The sequence below is a fragment of the Gorilla gorilla genome, chromosome 20 (genome assembly GCF_029281585.2).
Source record: "Gorilla gorilla gorilla isolate KB3781 chromosome 20, NHGRI_mGorGor1-v2.1_pri, whole genome shotgun sequence".
In the NCBI taxonomy this organism is placed as follows: Eukaryota; Metazoa; Chordata; class Mammalia; order Primates; family Hominidae; genus Gorilla; species Gorilla gorilla.
In genome coordinates this window covers 45,302,204-45,327,529 of record NC_073244.2, presented here as the reverse complement: position 1 = coordinate 45,327,529, position 25,326 = coordinate 45,302,204, and the positions used below count along the sequence as shown (strand labels likewise).

At 43.6% G+C, this 25,326-nt stretch overlaps 1 protein-coding gene across 4 annotated transcripts in view; it reads right to left on the bottom strand.

Moving 5' to 3' along the window:
• The window catches only part of GARRE1 (granule associated Rac and RHOG effector 1), a 104,540-nt gene that overhangs the window by 67,266 nt on the left and 11,948 nt on the right, over positions 1-25,326 (bottom strand). The window contains exon 2 of one of the 4 annotated variants that reach the window (XM_055368918.2): positions 8,942-9,055. The exons of the other annotated variants lie outside the window; for them this stretch is intronic. The gene's annotated coding sequence lies outside the window, so the exon portion shown is untranslated. The remainder of the gene's footprint in view (positions 1-8,941; positions 9,056-25,326) is intronic. 4 annotated transcript variants of the gene reach the window in all.

The window sequence follows — 25,326 nt, the reverse complement described above, 5'->3', positions numbered from 1 at the left end:
ACATGCCTGTAATCCCAGCTATTTAGGAGGCTGAGGCAGAAGAATCACTTGAACCTGGAGGTGAAGGGTGCAGTGAGCCAAGATGGTGCCACTGTACTCCAGCCTGGGTGAGAGAGTGAGACTCTGTCTCAAAAAAAAAAAAAAAAAAAAAAAAGTAGATTTATAGAATGAGGAGTCCTTGCTAATAATGTGTACAGCTTTTCTGGGGAGTGATGAAAATGTTCTGAAGTTAAATAGTGGTTGCTATGGCTTGAAATGTCATCCAAAGTTCTTGTATTGGAAACTTAATCCCCAGTGCAATAGTGTATAGAGGTGAGACCTGTAAGAGATGATTAGGTCATGAAGGCTCTTGTCCTCCTGAATAGATTAATGGCATTATCACAGGAGTGGTTTAGTTTATTGTGAGAGTGAATCTGTTACAGAAGTTCAACCATCTCTTGCTCTCTTGAGCTCTCCTGTCCTTCCACCTTTCGCCTTGGGGTGATGCAGTAAGAAGGCCCTCACCAGATGCCAATGCCATGACCTTGGACTTCCCAGAACCATGAGGCAAATAAACTAATTATGTGAATTATATCTCAATAAAACTAATTTTTAAAAAAGTATTACTTCATCTTTCTTTGTCACTTTCTTCACATAACTAACTTCTCATTTAATAGCAAAAACTAATAATAATAAATAAGTTTTCCAGGGACGGCTTTAGTGCCAGACTTAGTCTCCTTTTTGTACATCAATCAGAAAAGTGTGCACGTGGTTCCTGACTTACAACGGCTTGACTTACAGTTTTGCTACTTTACAATGGTAAAGAAGCAATATGCGGCTGGGCGCAGTGGCTCACACCTGTGATCCCAGCACTTTGGGAGGCTGAGGTGGGTGGATCACCTGAGGTCAGGAGTTTGAGACCAGCCTGGCCAACATGGTGAAAGCTCGTATCTACTAAAAAATACAAAAATTAGTCGGGCATTGTGGCAGGCACCTGTAATCCCAGCTACCTGGGAGGCTGAGGCAGGATAATCACTTGAACCTGGGAGGCGGAGGTTGCAGTGAACCAAGATCACGCCACTACACTCCAGCCTGGGTGACAGAGTGAGACTCTGTCTCAAAAAAAAAAAAAAAAAAAAAGCAATATGCTTTCAGTAGAAACTATACTTCAAGTTTTGAGTTTTGATCCAAATTTCTTTATAACTTTATCACAAAATAGACTTTGTAGCTGGGCATGGTGGCTTACAACAGTAATCTCAACACTTTGGGAGGCCAAGCTGGAAAGATCATTTGAGGCCAGGAGTTCAAGACCAGCCTGGGCAACACAGAAAGACCCCACCTCTACAAAAAAATTTTTCAAATTAGCCAGGTCACCTATAGTCCCAGCTATTTCAGAGGCTGAGGTGGGAGCATCACTTGAACCCAGGAGTTTGAGGTTACAGTGATATGTAATTGTGCCCTTGTACTCCAGCCTGGGTAACAGAATAAAACCCTGTCTCTAAGAGAGAGAGAAAAAAAAAGGCTTTGTGGTAGATGATTTTGCCAAACTGCAGGCTAAAGTGAAGTCCTCTTAGCACATTTCAGGTAGGCAAGGCTAAGCTATGACGTTTGGTACATTAGGAATATTAAATGCATTTTCTTTTCTTCTTTTTTTTTGAGACAGGGTCTGGCTCTGTCACCCAGGCTGGAGTACAGTGGTGCAATCTTGGTTCACTGCAAGCTCCGCCTCCTGGGCTCAAGCCATCCTCCCACCTCAGCCTCCTGAGTAGCTGGGGCTACAGGCATACAGCACCACGCCCAGTTAATTTTTGTATTTTTTATAGAGCTGGGTTTCACCATGTTCCCCAGGCTGGTCTTGAGCTCCTGAGCTCAAGCGATCCTCCTGCCTCAGCCTCCCAAAGTGCTGGAATTACAGGCATCAGCCACTGCGCCCAGTCCTTACATTTTCAACTTAGGATATTTTCAACTTATGAGAGATTTATCAGGACATAAACTCCCATCACAAGTCAAGGAGCATCTGCATTTGAGTGCTGCCATCCAGCATCTGTGAATGTTAAGTGCCAAAAAGGCCCTTCATGATCATCTAACTTAAACCCTTCAATTTATATATTAAAAAGGGGATTCAGGACATTAAAGGTCTTGCACTAGACCACATGTAGTCTCAGAATCAAACTCAGGTATCTTGACTCTCAGAACTTCAAACTGGCAGACAGATCAAGCTATGCTGCAGTAACAAATCCTGAAATAAATGGCTTAACCTAATATTTACTTTTTTTTTTTTTTTTTGAGACAGAGTCTAGCTCTGTCACCAGGCTGGAGTGCAGTGGCATGATCTTGGCGCACTGCAACCTCTGCCTCCTGGGTTCAAGCGATTCTCCTGCCTCAGCCTCCTGAGTAGCTGGGATAACAGACACGTGCCACCACACCCAGCTAATTTTTGTATATTTAGTGGAGACGGGATTTCACCATGTTGGCCAGATGGTCTCGATCTTCTGACCTTGTGATCTGCCCACCTCGGCCTCCCAAAGTGCTGGGATTACAGGCATGAGCCACCATGCCTGGCCTTGGAGATGGAATCTTGCTCTGTCACTCAGGCTGGAGTGCAGAGGTGAGATCCTGGCTCACTGCAACCTACCTGGTCTTGAGCTCCTGAGCTCAAGCGATTCTCTTGCCTCAGCCTCCACAGTAGCTGGAACTACAGGCATGCATCACCAAGCCCAGCTAATTTTTGTATTTTTGGTAGAGATAGGGTTTCACCATGTTGCGCAGGCTGGTCTCAAACTCCTGACCTCAACTGATTCCTGCCTCAGCCTCCCAAAGTGCTGGGATTATAGGCGTGAGCCGCCATGACCAACCAGATTTACTTTTTATTTTTGAGACAGAGTCTTGCTCTGTTGCCCAGGCTAGAGTGCAGTGGTGCAATCTTGGCTCACTGCAACCTTCACCTCCTGGGTTCAAGCAATTCTCCTACCTCAGCCTCCTGAGTAGCTGGGAGATCACAGGCACACACCACCATGCCCAGCTAATTTTTGTATTTTTGGTAGAAACAGGGTTTCACCATGTTGGCTAGGCTGGTCTCGAACTCCTGGCCTCAACTGATCCGACTGCCTCGGCCTCCCAAAGTGCTGGGATTACAGGCATGAGCCAAGGCGCCCAGCCGAGATTACTTCTTGTTCACAAAAACTCATTGTGGGTCTAGCAGCCCTTCTTCAGCTTACAGGGACACTACTAGAACTTATGTCTCCCATGGTTGCCCTAGCACAGAAAAAGAAAGTCAAAACTCATACCCACTCTTTAATACTTCCCACTGAAAGTGACACACATCACCTCCCTTCAAAGCCCTTTGGCTTTGAGGTGGTTGCCATGTCAAAGGCCACCATCAAAGGCCAGAGGTGGTTGCGTGGTACCAATTCCACTATATGAGAGGTAGAGAAATGTAGGGGAAAATACAGACTAGTGGGCAAGCCCTACAGTCGGCCACAGCTCTCCATACAGCCCAGCTGTGTGTTGTATGGTTCTGCCCAGATGAAAGCAATTCTGACTGCACACAGGGGAGGCTGTTTTGTAATGGGGAGGCCCCACAGTTGTTCTCCAGAGGTTGCTCCAGGACATCATTCTTTCTTGTATGTATGGAAAGTGAAGGGGTGGAAGATGGTGGGGGAAGAGTCACAGTTTCCTTTGAGAAATTGAGGAAAGGAAACTTTAGTCAAACACACATCCCAAACACCACAGTTTCCATTCAGTTTTGGAACTGCAGCCTCAGGTGAAGAACTAACTGCTTTCTACACTCCCCACGCTTCCTTTTCTTTCAGAGGAAGCTACATAGAGCTGGAAGCACCAGATGACTTTTTGTAAACTGAGCTTCCTGCACTTCCTGTACCTAGTGTTGGTCCAACAGGTGACCAAGCAGGGGAGGCCTAAGGCTTGGACTAAACAATTTAGTGGAACCACAGAGAAAAACACGAGATCCTTTGCAATCATACTACCCACTATGTACCTATGTTGTCAGGGTGTGGTCATCAGACCACAGCATCAGAACTGAATTGCCCACAACTAAGGGTGCACCTGTGTTACGGACTGAATGTTTCCCCAAAAATGCATATGTTGAAATCTAATTCCCATTGTGATGGTATCTGGAGGTAGGACCTTTGGAAGGTATTTAGGTCATGAGGGTGCAGCCATCATAAATGAGATTAGTGCCCTTATAAAAAGAGGCCAGTTCACTCTCTTTCTGCCATATGAGAACATGGTAAGTCAACAGTCTGCATCCTGAAAGAGGGTTCTCATGAGAACCTGACAGTGCTGGCACCCTGATCTTAAACCTCCAGACTTTGGAACTGTGAGAAATAAGCTTCTGTTGTTTATAAGCTACCCAGTCTATAGTACTTTGTCAAAGCAGCCTGAACTAAGACAACCTCTGTGACAGTAAATCTGTCTGTAGGCAGTAAAAGTCTATGTGGGGTTGTCATAACACTCACTGAGCATGTTAAAGGATGAAAACATTTTTAGCAATTTTTTTCACCACCTACCAACCTTAGTAAAACTAGGATGAGGGCTGGACACAGTGGTGCCCATCTGCAGTCCCAGCACTTTGGGAGGCCAAAGCAGGAGGGTCACTTGAGTCCAGGACTTCGAGTCCAGTCTGGGCAAAATAGTGACATCTCGTCTCTAAACAAACAACAACAAAAAAACCTAGTAGCAGCCAGTGAAAACCAACAATGGCTTTTAAGGACTTCCTTCTCTGATACTAGAATCAGGATAGCACCCTTCCTGGAATGACTATTTAAATACCGATTACTGGGATACAATCCAAATCTAACGAATCAATCTTTGGGAGAGAAGCAGAGAATACACTTTTTTTTTTTTTTTTTTTTTTTTTTTTTGAGACAGTCTTGCGCTGTCTCCCAGGCTGGAGTGCAGTGGCGCAATCTCGGCTCACTGCAAGCTCTGCCCCCAGGGTTCACGCCATTCTCCTGCCCCAGCCTTCTGAGTAGCTGGGACTACAGGCGCCCGCCACCACGCCCGGCTAATTTTTTGGAGAATACACTTTTTTAACAAGTTCCCCAGATGATTCTGATGTATGCTATAATTTGAGAGCCAAACTGGGGGTCCACTGAAAATCTGCTGACAGCCACAAGAATGAGGACGCCTGATGATGCTGACTGTAGTGCAACTCAGGGATTCTCACCAATATTCCTGTGCATTCAAGAATACACAAAGGCCGGACATGGTGGCTCACGCCTGTAATCCCAGCACTTTGGGAGGCCGAGGCGGGCGGATCACGAGGTCAGGAGATCGAGACCATCCTGGCTAACACGATGAAACCCCGTCCCTACTAAAAATACAGAACATTAGCCGGGCATGGTAGCGGGCGCCTGTAGTCCCAGCTACTGGGAAGGCTGAGGCAGGAGAATGGCGTGATCCCGGCGCCACTGCACTCCAGCCTGGGCGACAGAGCCAGACTCCGTCTCAAAAAAAAAAAAAAAGAATACAGAAAGGTTGGCTGGGCGTGGTGGCTCACACCTGTAATCCCAGCACTTTGGGAGGCCAAAGTGGACAGATCACGAGGTCAGGAGATCGAGACCATCCTGGCTAACACGGTGAAACCCTGTCTCTACTAAAAATACAAAAAATTAGCCAGGTGTGGTGGGATGCACCTGTAGTCCCAGCTACTCGGGAGACTGAGGCAGGAGAATGGCATGAACCCAGGAGGCAGAGCTTGCAGTGAGCCGAGATCATGCCACTGCACTCCAGCCTGGGCAACAGAGCGAGACTCCGTCTCAAAAAACAATAATAATACAGAAAGCCACCTCCCTTCCAAAGTGATAAATAAGTTTTTTTGTTTTGTTTTGTTTGTTTGTTTGTTTTGAAACAGGGTTTCACCAGTCTCTGGCTGTTAAGCTCAAGCAATCCACCTGCCTCGGCTTTCCAGAGTGCTAGGATTACAGGCGTGTGCCACTGTGCCTGGTCACAACTCTTTTTCTGAGAACCAAGGGGCTGGTTACACAGTTCAATGAAAAGTTCTGTTTGTAACATAATTGCTTCTAACAAGACTGCTCAAGTATCACAGTCACGCCTGGGGTTCCTACCCAAGCAGAGAGAAAAAACATTCAAAACATGAAAACTGGTTTTCGCTAATTCTTAACAGATCTGGTGTTCCTGTGCAGATCTTTGTTGTAATCAAAACTAGATAGTGTTGAATTTTTTTAAAATGTCATGGAACTGGCTGGCCACAGTGGCTCACGTCTATAATCCCATCACTTTGGGAGGCCGAGGCGGCTGGATCACGAGGTCAGGAGATCGAGACCATCCTAGCTAACACGATGAAACAAACAAAAAAAAAAGGTCATGGAACTGAAATACATTCAAGATCTATCATTTTCTTTTTTCTTTTTTTGAGATGAAGTCTCACTCTGTTGCCCAGGCTGGAGTGCAGTGGTGCGATCTCAGCTCACTGCAACCTCTGCCTCCTGGGTTCAGGCAATTCTCATGCCTCAGCCTCCTGAGTAGCTGGCATTACAGGTGCCCGATACCATGCCTGACTAATTTTTGTATTCTTAGTAGAGACAGGGTGTCACCACGTTGGCCTGGCTGGTCTCAAACTCCTGACCTCAAAGTGATCCGCCCTCCTCGGCCTCCCAGAGTATTGGGATTACAGCCATGAGCCACCATGCCTGCCCGAGTTCTATCATTTTCAAATGACATTTTGCCAAGAAACAATGCACAGAGAAGGTGGTAATACCTACCTAAGCATTTGTCTTCATGGCAGTGATCATAATATCCCCTGACAAAATACTGTTGGAAGTTAGGTGATGGGTACATGAGGTGCATCATATCACTTGCTCCAATGTTGTATATGATTGAACATTTCTGAAACAAAATGTTGAAAATGCACACACAGACACACACACACACACGAACACCTGCATTTTATTATTTTATTTCTGTTTTTTATTTATTTATTGAGACTGGGTCTGGCTGTGTCACCCAGGCTGGAGCGCAGTGGCATGATCTCGGCTCACTGTAACCTCTGCCTCCTGGGCTCAGGTGATCCTCCTACTGCAGCCTCCCCAGCAGCTGGGACTACAGGCATATGCCACCGTGCCCAGCTAATTATTATTATTATCATTATTTTAATAAAATTCTTCTTAATGCTGTCTAAATGTTTTTCACATGCTTCTCCACCCTCATATTTATCTGCCTGACAGGCTAAAATATGTTCAAACCATTTAAGGACATTTCTTTTCCGTATTTTCTTAAAAAGAATTTTCACTGGGAAAACATTCACCATTTATGAATCCACTATTCATGCTGCATGGAAATAAATACGCATTGTGAAAGACCTCAGAAGTTAGTGTAGCCAAGACTTGTGAGATTTGTCATGTACTCTTAAGTTTTAATGCTACTTAAAAATATCAAATACATAGCAGAAAAGATCATTTTAAGTAACATCTTTTCAACATAATAATTTGCAAAGGTTCTCCACAGATTAAAACTGAATTCAGCCATAATTATATCATTTAAAATATTCATTTCTACAATTAGAGTCATCAGTGATTTCTATTTCAGGCAATAAAGGACATGCTTGAAACTACAGGAAGGCCAGACATGGTGGCTCATGCCTGTAATCCCAGTACTTTGGGAGGCTGAGACGGGCAGATCACTTGAGGCCAGGAGTTTGAGACCGGCCTGGCCAACACAGTGAAACCCTGTCTCTACTAAAAATACAAAAATTAGCCGAGCGTGGTAGCACATGCCGGTAATTTCAGCTACTTGGGAGGCTGAGGCAGGAGAATCGCTTGGGAGGTGGAGGTTGCAGTAAGCCGAGATTGCACCACTGCACTCTAGCCTGGGTGACTGAGTGAGACTGTCTCAAAAAAAAAAAAAAAAAGAAAGCCGGGCCTGTAATCCCAGCACTTCCAGCACTTTGGGAGGCTGAGGCCGGCGGATCACGAGGTCAGGAGATCCAGACCATCCTGGCTAACACGGTGAAACCCCGTCTCTACTAAAAATACAAAAAATTAGCCAGGTATGGTGGCGGGCGCCTGTAGTCCCAGCTACTTGGGAGGCTGAGGCAGGAGAATGGCATGAACCTGGGAGGCGGAGCTTGCAGTGAGCCGAGATCACGCCACTGCACTTCAGCCTGGGCGACAGAGTGAGACTCCGTCTCAAAAAGAAAAAAAAAAAAGAAAGAAAGAAACTAGATGAAGACTCAGTATTAGAGGATTTTCTTATACCTATGGTTGACAAGACATGAAAAGTGGTCAGCCATCCTAAGAAAATCTCTTGAAGCACTTCCCTTTAGAAAGATAAGACGATTGAAGTGAGGAAGAGAATGGCCCTGGGCGTCTGACTAATAGGGTGAGATCTTGGCTGTCAGGATCAGCTTGACCTTGAGCAAGTTCCTTAACCTCTCTCTGCCTGTCTCATCGTCTATAAAATAAGGATAATAGTAACCACTGTTATTGAGTTAAATGGGTTTATACATATAAAGCACTTAGAATGATGTCTGGCACATATTAAGCACTAAATGTTTGATGATGATGATATTATCATTCCCACAAAGCAAGCAAAGGAAGCAGGCCTTGTTATTTCTGCTTCTCTGGAAAAAAGTCACTGACAAACAGGAAAGGTCTTGAAAAGTTACCCAATCCTTGAACCAAATAGAAATCTACCAATCACAGGGCAGGAAGCATCACACACTTCAGTGATAACTAACTTCTACTTACATGGACTATGCAGCTATAAAGAGAAATTTAGTCCCTGAATTAATTAATTAAGTTTTCCCATCTGACTAAAGATTGATAGCTATGATTTGTGAATACAGAGAATAATTTTAGATCCACTTCAGTCCTTAAACCAATAGAGAAAAGAGAGTGGCAAGCAGTCCTGCTGTCAGAAATGGGATGACATAAAGGAGCTTCATTTCAAAACGACAGGCTAAACAGGCAAGTGCACTTACCTCTCCATCCTCCCCAAATCCCAGTGACGTAATAAAGACATTCACAAGGGAATCTCAGCAAAACAGTAATGAGAAGGTCTGAGGGCCACAGTCTATATAACTGCAGGCCATCTTCTAGAGGATGGAGAGAAAGCAGAGGAAACTATATTACAAGACAGACCAGAGCAAAGCTGGCCACTTTTTACAACATGCAGGGCCAAAAGAGAACAGAGAGGCAGAGCCCTTTTTCCTGGAGGAGCTGGATAAATGCCCAGCTTTGAATCAGCAGGTAGAGAAATCAGGAGTGGGAAACCAGTTAATCAACCTGATTTCATCTGTACTTCCCATTCCTGATCACTCAATCAGCCAACTCTCACTAAGGCAAGAGGACTATTGAAAAACAGAGGGACCTCCTGCAAATTACCTATATGAACAACCCAGTTCTTCACTGATAAAGATCACCAGACAGTGAAGGAAAACCAAAAGGACAAAAAAGGACAACTAAGATGAAAAGGTGATCAGACCTCAGAAGAAATACATATTTTAGGTCCCAGAAAAAACACCTGAAAAGAAATTCTGACTGGTATTCCTCAGACAGTGTTGGAAAGATAGTGCATCCTTAAAAGCAGGGCTGGGCACGGTGGCTCATGCCTGTAATCCGAGCACTTTGGGAGGCCAAGGCAGGCAGATCACAAGGTCAGAAGTTCAAGACCAGCCTGGCCAGCATGGTGAAACCCCGTCTCTACTAAAAATACAAAAATTAGCCTGGTGTGGTGGCGTGCGCCTGTAATCCCAGCTACTCAGGAGGCCAAGGCAGGAGAATTGCTTGAACCCAGGAGGCGGAGGTTGCAGTGAGCCGACATCGCACTATTGCATTCCAGCTCTAGGCAACAGAGCAAGACTCCGTCTCGGGGGGAGAAAAAAAAACCAAAAGCAAACAAATCATAAAGGAAGTAGAAATCCACAACGAATTCTTGGAAATAAGAAATATGATTGCCAAGATAAAAACAAGAGAAGAAATAAAATGGGAATGAAGTAAGGTATAGGGAATACAGAAACACACAGACACACACGCTTGTAGCTTTTAAAATAAGCCATGGGAGAATAAACCAAAAACCAACAAAGATGTTTACCTACAACGTATAGAGAAGAACAAAGACAAGGAGGAAAGCCAGACTTCTTTCAATCTATCTTACTTACGGTTTTATCTTTAGAACTACGTAAATATATAAGCAAAAAGCAAATATAAAAAAGAAAAATATCCCTAAAAATGAAACAAAAGACAAATGAATCTATATTATTTACCAAATTAGTGGCACAGCCACACAGAGAAGAATTATTTCAAGTTTAAAATTGTGTTTTGGCCAGGTGTAGTGCTTCACATCTGTAATCCCATCACTTTGGGAGGCCAAAGCAGGAGGAATGCTTTAGAGGTCAAGACCAGCCTGGGCAACACAGTGAGACCCCATCTCTATAACACACAAACAAAATTGGCCAGGTGCAGTGGCTCATGACTGTAATCCCAGCACTTTGGGAGGCAGAGGCAGGCAGATCACAAGGTCAGGGGTTTGAGACCAGCCTGGCCAATATGGTGAAACCACGTCTCTACTAAAAATACAAAAATTAGCCAGGCATAGTGGCAGGCGTCTGTAGTCCCAGCTACCAGGGAGGCTGAGGCAGGAAAATCACTTGAACCCGGGAGGCAGAGGTTGCAGTGAGCTGAGATCACACCACTGCACTCCAGCCTGGGTGACAGAGTGAGACTCCATCTCAAAACAAACAAACAAACAAAATTATCCAGACATGGTAGTGCATCCCTGTAGTCCCAGCTACTGATGAGGCTGAGGTGGAAGGATCACTTGAGCCCAGGTGGTGGAGGCTGCAGTGAGCCAACATGGCGCCACTATACTCCAGCCTGGGCGACAGAGTGAGGTGGTCTCCATCAATCGGTCAATCAATAAAATCATGTTTTGACTGGACCTCTCTGGTGTTACTGTCAACAAATGAGAAAAGACAAATATAAAATCAAAGATATAAAAATCCTTTAATCCTTCATTTGAATTGGAAGTAAATCAGTCTGAAATCATGGTGTATCTTTTTCTTTCCAAAAAGTATGTATTTCCTAGTTCTACTAAAAAAAAAAAAAAAAACCTACTGGAATTTACATCTTAATTGTAATGAATGCCCTTAATACCATTTCCCACCAAAAAGAATCAGAACTAGTTAAAGAAATGGCTGATTCTGGATCTGGGATCAGAAATTTTTCCGATAAGCCCCGGACTTCTTGTAAAGCCAGAAAGCAGGGAACTCATATAACACTACTAGGCTCATGTCAAAAGCACCTAGAAAACCCGAAAAATAAGTTCCATTAACGATCAATAATGGGACAACTTACGCATCAAAAAGAATAACCATTTAGGGGTGAAAATCATTAAATATATAAAAATTACTGAGTTGAGACTTAGCAATAATTTCTTGGATAGGACACCAAAAGCACAGGCAACAAAAAACAGATAAACTGGACTTCAAAATCAAAACTTTTAGGCATCAAAGGACATTACAAGCAAAAAGCAATCCACAGACGAAAATATTTATAAATCACATATGGGAAAAGGAATTAATATCCAGAATATATAAAGAACTCCTACAACTCAAACACAAAAATCCAATTTTTAAATGGGCAAAGGACTTGAATAGACTTTTGTCCCAAGAAATATGCAAACAGCTAATAAGCACATGAAAAGATGCTCAACATCACTAATCACTAGTGATATAGCTTAAATCTGTGTCCCCACACAAATCTCATGTCGAATAGTAATTCCCAATGTTGGAGGTGGAGCCTGGGAGGAGGTGACTGGATCATGTGGTGGATTTTCCCCTTTGTACTCAATAGTGAGTGGGTTCTCATGAGACCTGGTTGTTTAAAAGTGGGCAGCACCTCCCTTCTCTCTCTCGGTCCTGGCTCCTGCCATTTAAGATGCCTGCTCCGCTTTGCCTTCTGCCACCAATAAAAGCTCCCTAAGGCCTCCCCAGGAGCAGATGCTGCCATACTTCCTATACAGCCAATTAAACCACTTTTGTTTATAAATTACCCAGTCTCAAGTATTTCTTTACAGTAAGGCAAGAACAGACAGTACAACTAGGGAATAATATAACTTGGAAAATGCAAATCAAAACCACAGTGAGATACCACTTCATACCCTATTAGGATGGCTAATATTAAAATAAACAAAACACAGAAAATAAGTGCTGGCCACTGCCAGCCTGGGCAACATGGAGAAACCTCGTCTCTACTAAAAATAAAAAAAAAAAATAGCCAGGCGTGGTCCCAGCTACTTGGGAGGCTGAGGTGGGAGGATCACCTGAGCCCGGGAAGCACAGGTTGCAGTGAGCCGAGATCGCAATGGGCCACTGAACTCCAGCCTGGGACGGAGAGCGAGACACTGTCTCAAAAACAAAACAAAACAAAAAGTGCTGGCAAGGACATGGAGAAATTGGAAGCCTTGTGTATTGCTAGTGGGAATATAAAATAGTGCAGCCACTGTGGAAAACAGTATGGTGCTTCCTTAAAAAATTAAACATAGAATTACCATGTGATTCAGCAAATCCACTTCTGTGCATCTACCCAAAAGAATTGAAAGCAAGGACGTGAGCAGGTATTTCTTCACCCACGTTCACCGAAGCATTATTCATAATAGTCAAAAGGTGGAAACAATTCAAATGTCCATGGAAGATGAACAGATAAACAAATGTGGTATATCCATACAATGGACTATTATTTAGTATTAAAAAGGAAGAAAGGCTGGAAGCAGTGGCTCATGCCTGTAATCCTAGCACTTTGGGAGGCTGAAGTAGGAAGATCGCTTGAGGCCAGTTTGAGACTAGCCTGGGCAACATAGCGAGACCGTCTCTACAAAAAATTTAAAAATTAGCTCGGCATTATGGTGCACACTTGTAGTTCCAGCTACTTGGGAGGCTGAGGCATGAGGATCACTTGAACCCAGGCATCTGAGGCTGCAGTGAGCTTGACTGCACCACTGCACTCCAGCCTGGGTGACAGAGACCCTGTCAATAAAAAAAAAAATTTAATGAAAGAAATTCTAATAACATGCTCCAACATGGATGAACCTTGGAGATACTCTGCTAAGATGCCAGACACTAAAGGACAAATACTGTGTGATTCCATATATATGGGGTGCCTAAAATAGTCAAATTGTTAGGGACAAAAAGTAGAAGAGAAGGGGAAAATGGGGAGTTACTGTTTAATAGGCAAGACTTTTTTTTTTTTTTTTTTTGAGATGGAGTCTTGCTCTGTCACCCAGGCTGGAGTACTAGTGGCACAATTTCGGTTTACTGTAACCTCTGCCTCCTGGGTTCAAGCAATTCTCATGCCTCAGCCTCCCAAGTAGCTGGGACTGCAGGCTTATGCCACCACATCTGGCTAATTTTTGTATTTTTAGCAGAGACAGGGTTTCACCATGTTGGCCAGGCTGGTCTCAAACTTCTGACCTCAGGTGATCCACCCGCTTCAGCCTCCCAAAGTGCTGGGATTACAGGCATGAGCCAACATGCCTGGCCAAGACTTTCAGTTTGGGATGTTGAAAAAGTTCTGGAGATGGATGGTGGTGATGGTTGCACAACATTGTTAATGTACTTATGCCACTGAAATGTATATATAAAAACGGTTAAAACTGGAAATTTTGTGTTATGCATATTCTACCACAATAAAAAAATGAGTCAATAATGATATTAAGAAAAATTCCATTGGTCATCTATCTGTGGAGGTGTTAAGGCACCAAGCTATTGTTCTGAAAACTGCTGGGGGTGGGGGGGTGAAATCAAGCATTTATCCTGCTTTTCCTGTTTATATAGTTTTTTTTGGAATACTCCATTTAGGAAAGTGCTTAATCAAAGAAAATTAGCCAATAAATAAAGGAGAAATGCTAGGAAAACTATTATTTTGCAACTCTAATGAAATAGTGTATCTAGCCAATGATTATTAATCACTGTTAAAATGATTTGGTGAAACTTGATGGAGAAGTTTATGATGAAGGAATCAGGCATAACACCTGAACCCACTAATTAATTTTAGCATCATTAAAGTGGGGAACTAAACATATAATTATATGCCTATCATTGTGACAAAATAGGAAGTACACAGTACCACCCAAAAAATATTTTTGCCTAAAATACTGAATCAAAATCTAATCGAGTCTCTATATCTAGCGAATTACTTACAGGAAACATGAGAGACAGAGAAACTCCAAATTTCACGTGTTTTTTCATAGGTCTTTTCAATCCTATTGTTCATAAGTAACCACTGATCTTATTAGCCTAAGTGAGTTAGGATTCTGATAGACCCTTGGGGGCAATTTTTACCAGCTTGGTCCTCCAGTTTCATTTTTATTCCTTTCTGCCAACCTTTTAATCTCTCTTCTGCATGCAGTTTATGAAGAATTTATATCCAATGGTCCCTGGCACTTTGAATAAAATCAAACTCCTTACTGAGACCTGCACAGCCCTGCCCACCTCTCCAGCCTCATGTCGTGCCTCCTGACTCTCACTCATCATTCTGCAGTCACACCATTTATCTTCCAGTTCTTCTAGTGCCCCAAGCTCTTTACACATGCTGCTGCCTCTATCCAGAAAGCTCCTGCCTCCCTCCTACTCATGATGCTCCTCCCTATCGTCCTTTAGCTCTCAAAACAAGTGTTACACCCTCAGAGAAGCCTTCTGCGGCCAACCTGTCTAATCTAGGGTCACCTCACCCCTACAATGCTGTCTTATCTTCATGACAACTTGCAATCATCTTACCATTTTATTTGCATAAGTACACCTTACCACCTGGCACATAAGCTCCTAAAGACAGCAATGGCTTGTTCACAGCTGGATTCTCACAAGTGTGCTGCCCAACTCTCTGGAAATCTGACATGAATGAGCCATTGTTCCAGTGGCACTTTCGTGCAAACTCGAGAAATTGGCTGCTACAGCAAGCTACCTCTCCACCTGAAAGGTGACTGGCTTGTGGAAACCTGGCAGTGGCTGCGGTATCTGTGACCTTAAGACAGATGATATGAGGGAGAAGGCAGAGATCATGGTCTCCACTTCCAAAGTCACAGCCAGGTAACAGGATTATCCAGAACTCTCCTCTCACACTCAGGCTTGATGTGGATGGAGCACACTGGCTATCTCTCTGGGAAGCCTGTCCTTTAACTTTTACAAATCTGTTTATGGCATCTTCCACTGTACATATACACATATGTACATAAACACACATACCCACACACACTCTTTTTCCCTCATTTCTACAATCAAATGTGTTATGTTTGTTCCTTTAAAGTTTCAGGTTTTGCAACTTAATTTACCTTGCCAAAACTGATGATCAAATATGGATGGGCTGGGCGCAGGTGCTCACCCCTGTAATCCCAGCACTTTGGGAGGCCGAGGCAGGCAGATCACCTGAGGTCAGGAGCATGAGACCAGCCTGGTCAACATGGTGAAACCCCATCTCTACCAAAAATACAAAAATTAGCTGGGCGTGGTGGCGCACACCTGTAATCCCAGCTACTCAGGAAGCTGAGGCAGGAGAACTGCTTGAACCTAGGAAACATAGGCTGCAGTGAGCCAAGATGGCACCACTGCACACCAGCCTGGAAGACAGAGCAAGACTCCATCTCTAAAGAAAAAAACAAACAAAACACAAATATAGATGAACCCTCCAAAGATGATATGCCAATAAGCATATGAAAAGACAGTCAACATCACTAACTATCAGGGAAATGCAAATCAAAACCACAATGAGATACCTCTTCGCAACCACTAGGATTACTATAATCAAACAGACAATAACAAGTGTTGACAAAATGTTAGAGAATTTGGTATCCTCATATACTGCTCAGGGGAATACAAAATGGTACAGACACGTTGGAAAACACAGTGGCAGTTCCTCAAATGGTTAAACAAAAATTACCACACAACCAAGAAATTTTACTCCTAGGTATATATATCCAAGAGAAATGAAAAACATGCCTACAAACCAACATGCAGATGAATGTTTGGAGCAGTATTATCATAATACCAAAAACTGGAAACAACTCAAATGTCTATCAATTGACAAATGGACAAACAAAATGTAGTATAACTTTACAATGGAATATTATTCAGCCACGAAAAGGAATAAAGTACTGATACATGGATGAACCTTGAAAACATTATGCTAAGTGAAAGAAACCAGACCCAAAGTTCCCTTAATATGAACTGTACCAATTACGTAAATCCATTGAAACAAAAAGTCAATTAATGGTTGCCTAAGGCTGGGGGTGGGGGTGTGGAATGGGGGAAATAAGGGATGACTGCTAATGGGTATATGGTTTATTTGCAGAGTGATGAAAATATTCTAAAATTGATGATGGTTGCATAACTATGAATATACTAAAAACCACCAATTTATATACTTTAAATGGATGAACTGTATGGTATGTGAATTATATTTCAATAAAGCTGTTACAAAAAATATAAAGATGAATCATTCCTAAACAATTCCCTCTTCTGAGAAAAAAAAAAAAAAACACAGAAAATGTTCTGTCCTCTCCAATCCACAAAAATGTAAATCCAAATATCTACCCTTGATAATGTGGAGACACTACAGGAAATTCTTTAGGCAGATTAGTGAAGTTATTGTCTATGAAGTTCAAAGCCCAACCATTTCCATGTTTTTAGTCAGTTCAGACTGACTCAAACCGTATTTAGAAATGCACTCTAGAAAAATGCTTTGAAGAATTTTATTCTCAACATTCATAAATTTAAAATATCTATCCAGGCAAGAGAAAATGCCTGGAAAATTCAGTGCTTTGCTCGGACCTTCCTTAGAACTCTACTTTTTTAGCTCCCTTTATCTGTTACCACATTACAAAGTAAGGCAACTCTGTAAGCTGCTAACACGAAAAGATGCTAGTGCTGGCTCTCCTCATACCTCTCTGGCCATTCTTAGTTGCCCCTTTGAGCTACTCCTCTGATAGACCTTAAGTGCTGTGCCTTCTCTGTTTCTAAGAGCAACATATTCCTTCTGGGAAGATTCCCAAATCCATCCCTCTAGCCCAGATCTTTGTCCTGTGCTCCAGAACCCAAATATTCAACTGCCTAGTGGACAGGTCCCAAAATCAAAAGTCCAAAACCAAATCTTCCAAGTCTTTCAATATGCCTTCCCAGTCTTGGCAAATGACATCACCATCTGCCTACTTGAACAAGGCAGAAACCTGGGAGTTATCCTCTACTCTTCACTCTCCTTCACATCCAATTAATCACAGTCTTATCCTTCCTGCCTTCTTGAGACGGAGTTTCGCTCTAGTTGCCCAGACTGGAGTGCAGTGGTGCGATCTAAGCTCACTGCAACCTCCGCCTCCTGGGTTCAAGCGATTCTCCTGCCTCAGCCTCCTGAGTAGCTGGGATTACAGGCATACACCACAACGCCCGGCTAATTTTGTATTTTTAGTAGAGACGGGGTTTCTCCATATTGGTCAGGCTGGTCTCGAACTCCCAACCTCAGGTGATCCACCCGCCGCAGCCTCCCAAAATGCTGGGATTACAGGTATGAGCCACCGTGCCCGGCCCCTTCCTGCCTTCTTAGTATCTCTTAAGTCCTTTTCCTTCTATCTTCACTGTCGTACCAAAGCTACTGTTTTTACCTCCTGCCTGAATTATGGAGGCGCCTCCTGAGTGATCTTCCAAATGCCTGGGCTACTCCCCTCTGGATGCTGTGTGACTACTCTAGAGTCAATGTGATCACACCACTCTGCGCTTAAAATCCACTATGGCTCTCCACCACCCTTCCCAATTTTCTTACACCGCCCCAACACCACCCACTTCCTACATGTGCCATCTTCCTTCTCGCCACCTGGCCACACATTTCATTTCTACTGTCTGGAAAGCTCTCTTGGCTCACTCTCATTCCTCTTGGATGTCTAACTTAGGCATCACTTCTTCTGAGAAACCACTTTGACAGACTGAGCGAGGGGTTCCTCTGCTGCCGTAACACCCTGTTTTTAGCCCCATCTTAACATTAACTCTACTGAACCGTAACATGCTAGATCACAACTGCCGGTTTGCTCTGTGTTTCCCTGCCACCTCCAACCCCCAGGACCCCTGAGCTCATTCAAAACATCCAAGGGTGCTAAGCATGATGTAAACATTTAACAAATATTTGTTGAATTATTAGTTCGTCCTCAGTACTTATTTAATGGTATTTCTTTACAACATTCATGAAGTCACCCTTGCCAACCACGGAGGCAGTAGTTAGATGCTAGAAATAACGTTCTGCTTAAAATAAATAAACAAGCTGGTGAAGACATGCCACGTCCACACAAGTACTCCCCAAAGAAATGGACCAGTCACTAAGTGTCTATGACGTGCCAAGCATTATACTTGGAGCTTTAGATATCAAATATCTTGAAACAGCTGACATTAACTGTGGGTAAGAGCCAGGCACTGTGCTACGCACTTTACATGTTATCATACTTATTTATTTATTTATTTTCAAGACAGGATCTTGCTCTGCTGCCCAGGCTGGAGTACAGTGGCACAATCTCGGCTCACTGCAATCTCCATCTCCTGGGTTCAAGTGATTGACCAGCCTCAGCCTCCCAAGTAGCTGGGAGTACAGGCGTGCGTCACACACCTGGCTAATTTTTGTGTTTTTAGTCGAGACAGTTTTCACCATGTTAGCCAGACTGGTCTCGAACTCCTGACCTCAAGTGATCCAACCTCCTCGGCCTCCCAAAGTGCTGGGATTACAGGCATAAGCCATCACACCTGGCCGTGTTATCAAATTACAAGGTTATCACAATGACTCCATAAGGTAGGTGAGGCATCTAATAAGATGAAGTGAGTTCTTCGTGTTCTCACCACATGGCTAAGGTAATGGTCACCGCACAGCTAGGTCTGGGACATGGCAATCTGCTGCCAGAGGTTGAGCTCTCCATTCTTGCACCATCCCACCTCTGTCAAATATCCAGACCATGGCACTCTGCTTACCACTCCTAGGAGATGGTTAAGGCTGCTAGCTTCTTGGAACTGATGAGAAGCTGAGCTGGAGCAATGAAAAGTGACCTCTCTCTAGGAGATCACACTCCATATCACTTCTGATGATTCCCAAATTCAACTCTCCAGTCAAGCCCTCCCTCTCCAAGGACCAGACCCAGGAGACATCTCCGCAGGGTCTTCAAGTTTTACCCTTTCACGGCCAGGGCACGGTAGCTCACGCCTGTAATCCCAGCACTTTGGGAGGCCAAGGTGGGTGGATTACCTGAGGTCAGGAGTTTGAGACCAGCCTGACCAACATGGCAAAACCCTGTCTCTACTAAAAATACAAAAATTAGCCGGGCATGGTGGTGGGCGCCTGTAATCCCAGCTATCTGGGAATCACTTGAACCCAGGAGGCAGAGGTTGCAGTGAGCCAAGATTGCATCACTGCACTCCAGCCTGGGCAACAGAGCAAGACTATGTTTCAAAAAAAGTTTTACCCTGTCACCTTTCCATTTCCCACTCCTCCTGCTATATTTACTGCCTTGCTTGGTCAAAGGCACAACCAACTTTTAACCTAAACTTAAGGGGTTATTCCAGATGGTCCCTGTCCCGTTGTCTAGCCTGTCCTTTCAATCCTGTCAATCCTGTTCACCACAGTGCCTCTTCTATAGCAACCGCTCCATAAATGTTACCTACTATTATTATATCCTAAATGCTTCTCATTTCCTCCTTACCCTTGCACTACTCAGCTTCCAAGGAAATTGACTTCCAGAGCAAGCAATATCAAGGCACAGAAGCTGACAGAATGCCTTCTATGAGGACAAGAAGCCAGCCTGCCAAAGGCTCAGGCCCTAGTTTTTTTGTTTTTGTTTTTGTTTTTGTTTTTTGAGACTTGCTCCATGCCCCAGGCTAGAGCACAGTGGCACGATCATAGCTCACTGCAGCTTTGACCTCCCTCAAGTGAACCTCCCACCTCAGCCTCCTAAGTAGCTCAGCTAATTTTTATTTTTTGATTTTTTATAGAGATGGGGTCTCTCTACATTGCCCAGGCTGGTCTCAAACTCCTGGGCTCAAGCAATCCTTCTGCCTCGGCTCCCAAAATGCTGGTACTACAGACATGAGCTACCGCGCCCAGCTCCTAGTTCTTTCAATGAAAGTGCACAGAAGGGGCCGGGCGTGGTGGCTCACACCTGTAATGCCAGCACTCTGGAAGGCCGAGGCGGGTGGATGACGAGGTCAGGAGATCGAGAACAGCCTGGCCAACATGGTGAAACGCTGTCTCTACTAAAAATATAAAAAGTTAGTTGGGTGTGGTGGCACACACCTGTAGTCCCAGCTACTAGGGAGGCTGAGGCAGGAGAATCGCTTGAACCCGGGAGACAGAGGTTGCAGTGAGCCAAGATCACGCCACAGCACTCTAGCCTGGGCAACAGAGTGAGACTTCATCTAAAAAAAAAAAAAAAAAGAAAGTGCACAGAAGGTATACCTGAACACTAGCTGAAGCTGATAGAGCACAGCATACTCTAAGTAGCAAACTAAGAATTATGAGAATGTCAGATATGAAAATAGAAACTAACAAATGGCTTTAATCCCAGGGAACCAAACATTCTACTTTATTCCATTTTATAAGTTAGTAATTAGTAATTCAATTCTTTAACACAGTGGTTCTCAACAAGTGGGGAAAAGTATAATTTTGTGTCCTTCTCTGCCCTACCAACATCTGGCAATGTCTAGAGATGTTTTGGTTGTCACCCTGGGCAAGTGCTAGTGGGTAGCATCCAGTGGGTAGAGGCCAGAAGTGCTGCTGAACATCCCATAATGCACAAGACAGCCCCTACAAAGAATTATCTACCCCAAAATGTCAACAGTGCAGCTCTTAAGAATCTCCGATAAACTAATGCTTTGAGCACCTTCCATATTCAAGTTAACTAATGTATAACAAGTTACTTCTTTCTGGGGAGATGATACAAACTTTCTCCATAAATTAAGCTATAACTGGTCCATAAGCTAAGAAGAGGCATCATCAAAAAAGAGACTGATAAATGCTAAATAAGTCGTTTAGAAAACAAATGCCAGGGGTTCAGAGGAAGGAGGGTGCCATAGAGGCTGAGGCCCCCCTCAAAGATCTGAGAGAGCAGACTGGGCTCCTCAGCTCACTTCAAGCTGCCAGTCAAGGCCCTCTAGAGAGTAACCAGAATCCACCTTCCTATCCTTACCTGCAACAGGGCCTGTCCCTTCAACTTAACCTTCCCTCAAGCTGCAGAGGCCACAGGGCCACAACATTCCACCCACATTGTTACTGCTGAAAAAAGCCCACACTTCCTTCACAAAAGTGCTGTCCTCCAACTAAACAGCAACCCCTGTCTCCACCCACAAGGCTGAGGACATGATGTCACCTCAACCCAATCACAAAATCATGCTCCTATGACTCCTAGAGGAAGAAGGTAGTGAAAAGATTAAGGTGGAAAATGCCTTAAATGGCTCAGGCCCTGAGGCCTTGTCCTCTGCCACCTAAAATCACTGCTTAGCAGCAGCCGGCCAGGAGCCGCCTCATTTCCTGTGCAACTGCGGTAAAAATAGGAAGTGGGGGAGGAAGTTCACAAAGCAGAAACAAAAGTAATCACTGCCTAGCTTCCTGAACACAAATCACCGAGCAGGGAGGGTATCATTAAAACATCACAAGAGAAAGGCGGGCATGGAGAGCAAGGCCAGAGGAAAGGAAGTGACACTTTGGGGTGGGGTCCACCAAGCCCAGACTATTTCTGTGCCTGAGACACTGCTCCAAAAGGAAAACTGGACAAAACTGGACACTAGCCTATTCTACAGAAATGGCTTCCATGGAATTAATACTAAAGCATGTTCGCTTGAAGACATGCAAAAACTGAACTGTTCTAGCAGAGTAAAAAATATCAATGAAAAAGTTTTAAGGAGGCCAAGATTAAACTATTTTTCTAGTCAAGAGGTAGCTACTAAAACAAAACAAAGGTCACGTCTGGTGGCTCACACTGTAATCCTAACACTTCAGACGGCCGAGGCAGGAGGATCACTTGGGCCCCGGTGTTCAAGGTTGCAGTGAGCTATGATCATGCCACTGCACTCCAGCCTGGGTAACACAGCAAGGGCCTCTCTCAAAATAAATAAATAAATACATAAATAGAAATAAATTTTAAAAACAAAACAAAAGAGCTACTATATAATTGACTGGTTGACAAAATCCGAAGCCCATGTTATCCTATATTGAGCTATGAAAACTCAGGCGGATAGGAAAAAAACTACTGAATAAACATTCTAATCAGTGCCAGAATCTATCACAAGTAAAATAAAGAGGCTTCTACAACCATCCCCACCCCCAACACGGGTCAACCCTGTGAGGCTCCAGGCACCCAGGATGCAGTGGGAAAGGAGACAGATGCAGCACCTGCTCGCTACCAATCTCACGTGGGAACAACCTGCTTCCCCGTGGTGATCCATGACCGCCTCTGGTACTGACATTTGCTCTGTAACAATTTACCACCACAAACCATGGCGTTCCTCTATGAAGCCAAAGCAACTTATCATTAGCGGTTCTGAAGAGCTTTTATATTTGGTAATGTACAAACAACTGATCATTTCATTTCAGCAGAAGAACAACTTTTCTAACCGCAAGGTCAACAGAGCCAAAATTTACTTTCAAAATAACAGAGCTTTTAAAAAAATAGGTCAAATGTGCTAAGTAGTAATATAGATAAAGAACAGGCTTAATTTTGTTTCATTTGAGGGGTGGTTTGTTGTTTTTGCTTTTATTTTTGGTGGGGAAGGAACAGGAAGATCAACGCGTAACTTTTTTTAAACAGTCACTACGTTAATAAGTAAAAAAGTAAATGAAACGGGTAGTAATCACCACATATTCAATTTCTTTTTTCTTTCTTTTTTTAAGAGACGGAGTCTCACTGTGTTGCCCAGGCCAGTCTCAAACTCCTGGACTCAAGCAACCCTCCCACCTCGACCTCCCAAAGTGCTGGGATTACAGGTGTGAGTCACTATACCTGGCCTCAATTTCATACAAAGAAAAATAGTGAACATTTAATGAAAAAAAAAAAATCCAGTATTACTTGGTCCTGATGAGGACAGACCTAGCTGTCTGTCTGATTTTCTGGTAACAAATGGACTTAACTGTACTCTAAGACTGTTGTTTTAGTCTTCTTATGAAGTCAAAAGCTCACTCTCAAAACCTGCTGCCATCAAAACAAAACAAAACTAGTATTAGAACTCTTGAAAGAATTCTATTACAGGAACACTGTGAGCCAAAAAAAAAAATCTTTGTTAAACAGAGATCTTCAAAGGAAGAAGAAACAACAAAAAAAGGGGCAAATCCCCGCCAAGGAAACTTTTGTCTACAAACACATACAAACCACCACCTATCACCAAAGGATGAACAAAGCTGGCTCCTAAACTTCCGAAAAAGTTTGTTCAGGTAAAATGAAGGTTTCATCTATCAACTAAAATAGTCTTGGACCATTAAAAATTTCTGCATCAAATGTGCCCAAGTACTATGAAAACATTTGTGACAACAAATTGTGTTGCTGGTGGAAATTGAAGTGTAAATCAGGGAGTGAAAATAATTTATAAGTAGATTTTTTTTAAAAAAATCACAAAGCACCGCGTGCAGTGGTTCACGCCTCTAATCCCAGCACTTTGGGAGGCCAAGGTGGGTGGATCACGAGGTCAAGAGTTCGAGACCAGCCTGGCCAACATGGTGAAACCCCGTCTCTGCTAAAAATACAAAAATTAGCCAGGCATGGTGGCAGGTGCCTGTAATCCCAGCTACTCAGGAGGCTGAGGCAGGAGAATTGCTTGAACCTGGGAGGCAGGGGTTGCAGTGAGCCAAGATTACCCCACTGCACTCCAGCCTGGGCAACAGAGCGAGACTCCATCAAAAAAAAAAAAATCACAAAGCAATTATATAATTTATTCAAACCTAATTTGTTAAAAAAAAAAAAAAAATCAACAGTCTACACCAGTTAGAAACCTGCGGTTTATTTTTGTTACAGTGTGGTACAATGTGCAAAAGCCCAGGTATCCAAAAAAAAGTTTTCAGAACTTCTAAAAAAAAGGTTGGATTACTGAAAACTAATTGTGTCCATTAGAAAGTTATTTAAGAAGACTTACAATTCCATTTTTTGTTTTTGTTTTTACTTATTTTTTTAAAGACAGGGTCTTGGCTGGGCACGGTGGCTCATACCTGTAATCCCGGCACTTTGGGAGGCCAAGGTAGGAGGACTGCTTGAGCTCAGGAGCTCAAGACCAGCCTGGGCAACATAGCAAGACTTCGACTCTACTAAAAAGTAAACAAAAAAAAATTAGCCCAGTGTGCTGGCATATATCTGTAGTCCCAGCTACTTGGGAAGCTGAGGTAGGAGGATGGTTTCAGCCAGGGAGATTGAGGCTGCAGTGAGACCTTACAGTCTCTTGCTCTGTTGCCAAGGCTAGAGTACTGCAGTTGTGTGATCGCGGCTCACTGCAGCCTTGATCTCCCGGGCTCAGGCAACTTCCCACCTCAGCCTCCCAAGTAGCTGGAACTACAGGCACACACCACCATGCCCAGGTAATTTTTTAATTTTTCTGCAGAGACGGGGTTTCGCTGTGATGTTCAGGTTGGTCTCGAACTCCTGGCCTCAAGCGATCCTCCTGCCTCGGCCCTTCAAAGTGCTGGGATTACAAGCATAAACTACCATGTCTGGCCCAAGAAAACTTAAAAATTCTATACTGCCACTCTTAACAACTTTGCACTATGGAACCTATCCAAAATTAACCTCAAATGGAGGAAAAAAAACAAGTATTTATCCAGAAGCTTATATATAAATAGGTAAATCGAACTATAATTTAGAAATTTTTTTCTCACTATGGAGAAGGATTATATAAATTTTAGATAAACTTAAGATTCAAAATCATTTCTGAGAATTTAAGGCATCCATAAAAAATTCTATCAATAAATTATAACATCTCTTCCAAGCTGAGAACACTGACTCCAATTTTGCATACCCAGCAAACCTTCCCATCCCTCAAAAAGACCAGAAAGTTGCCTGGTGCAATGGCTCACACCTGTAATTCCAGCACTTTGGGAGGCCGAGGTGAAGAGATCGAGACCATCCTGGCCAACATGGTGAAACCCCATCTCTACTAAAAATACAAACATTAGCTGGGCATGGTGGCACGCGCCTACAGTCCCAGCTACTCAGGAGGCTGAGGCAGGAGAATCGCTTGAACCTCGGAGGCAGAGGTTGCAGTGAGCCGAGATCGCGCCGCTGCACTTCAGCCTGGGTGACAAAGCGAGACTCCTCAGTCTCAAAAAAAACAACAGAAAATCAGAGTCACAGCCAGGAAGCTCATTCTTCCCAATATTTCAG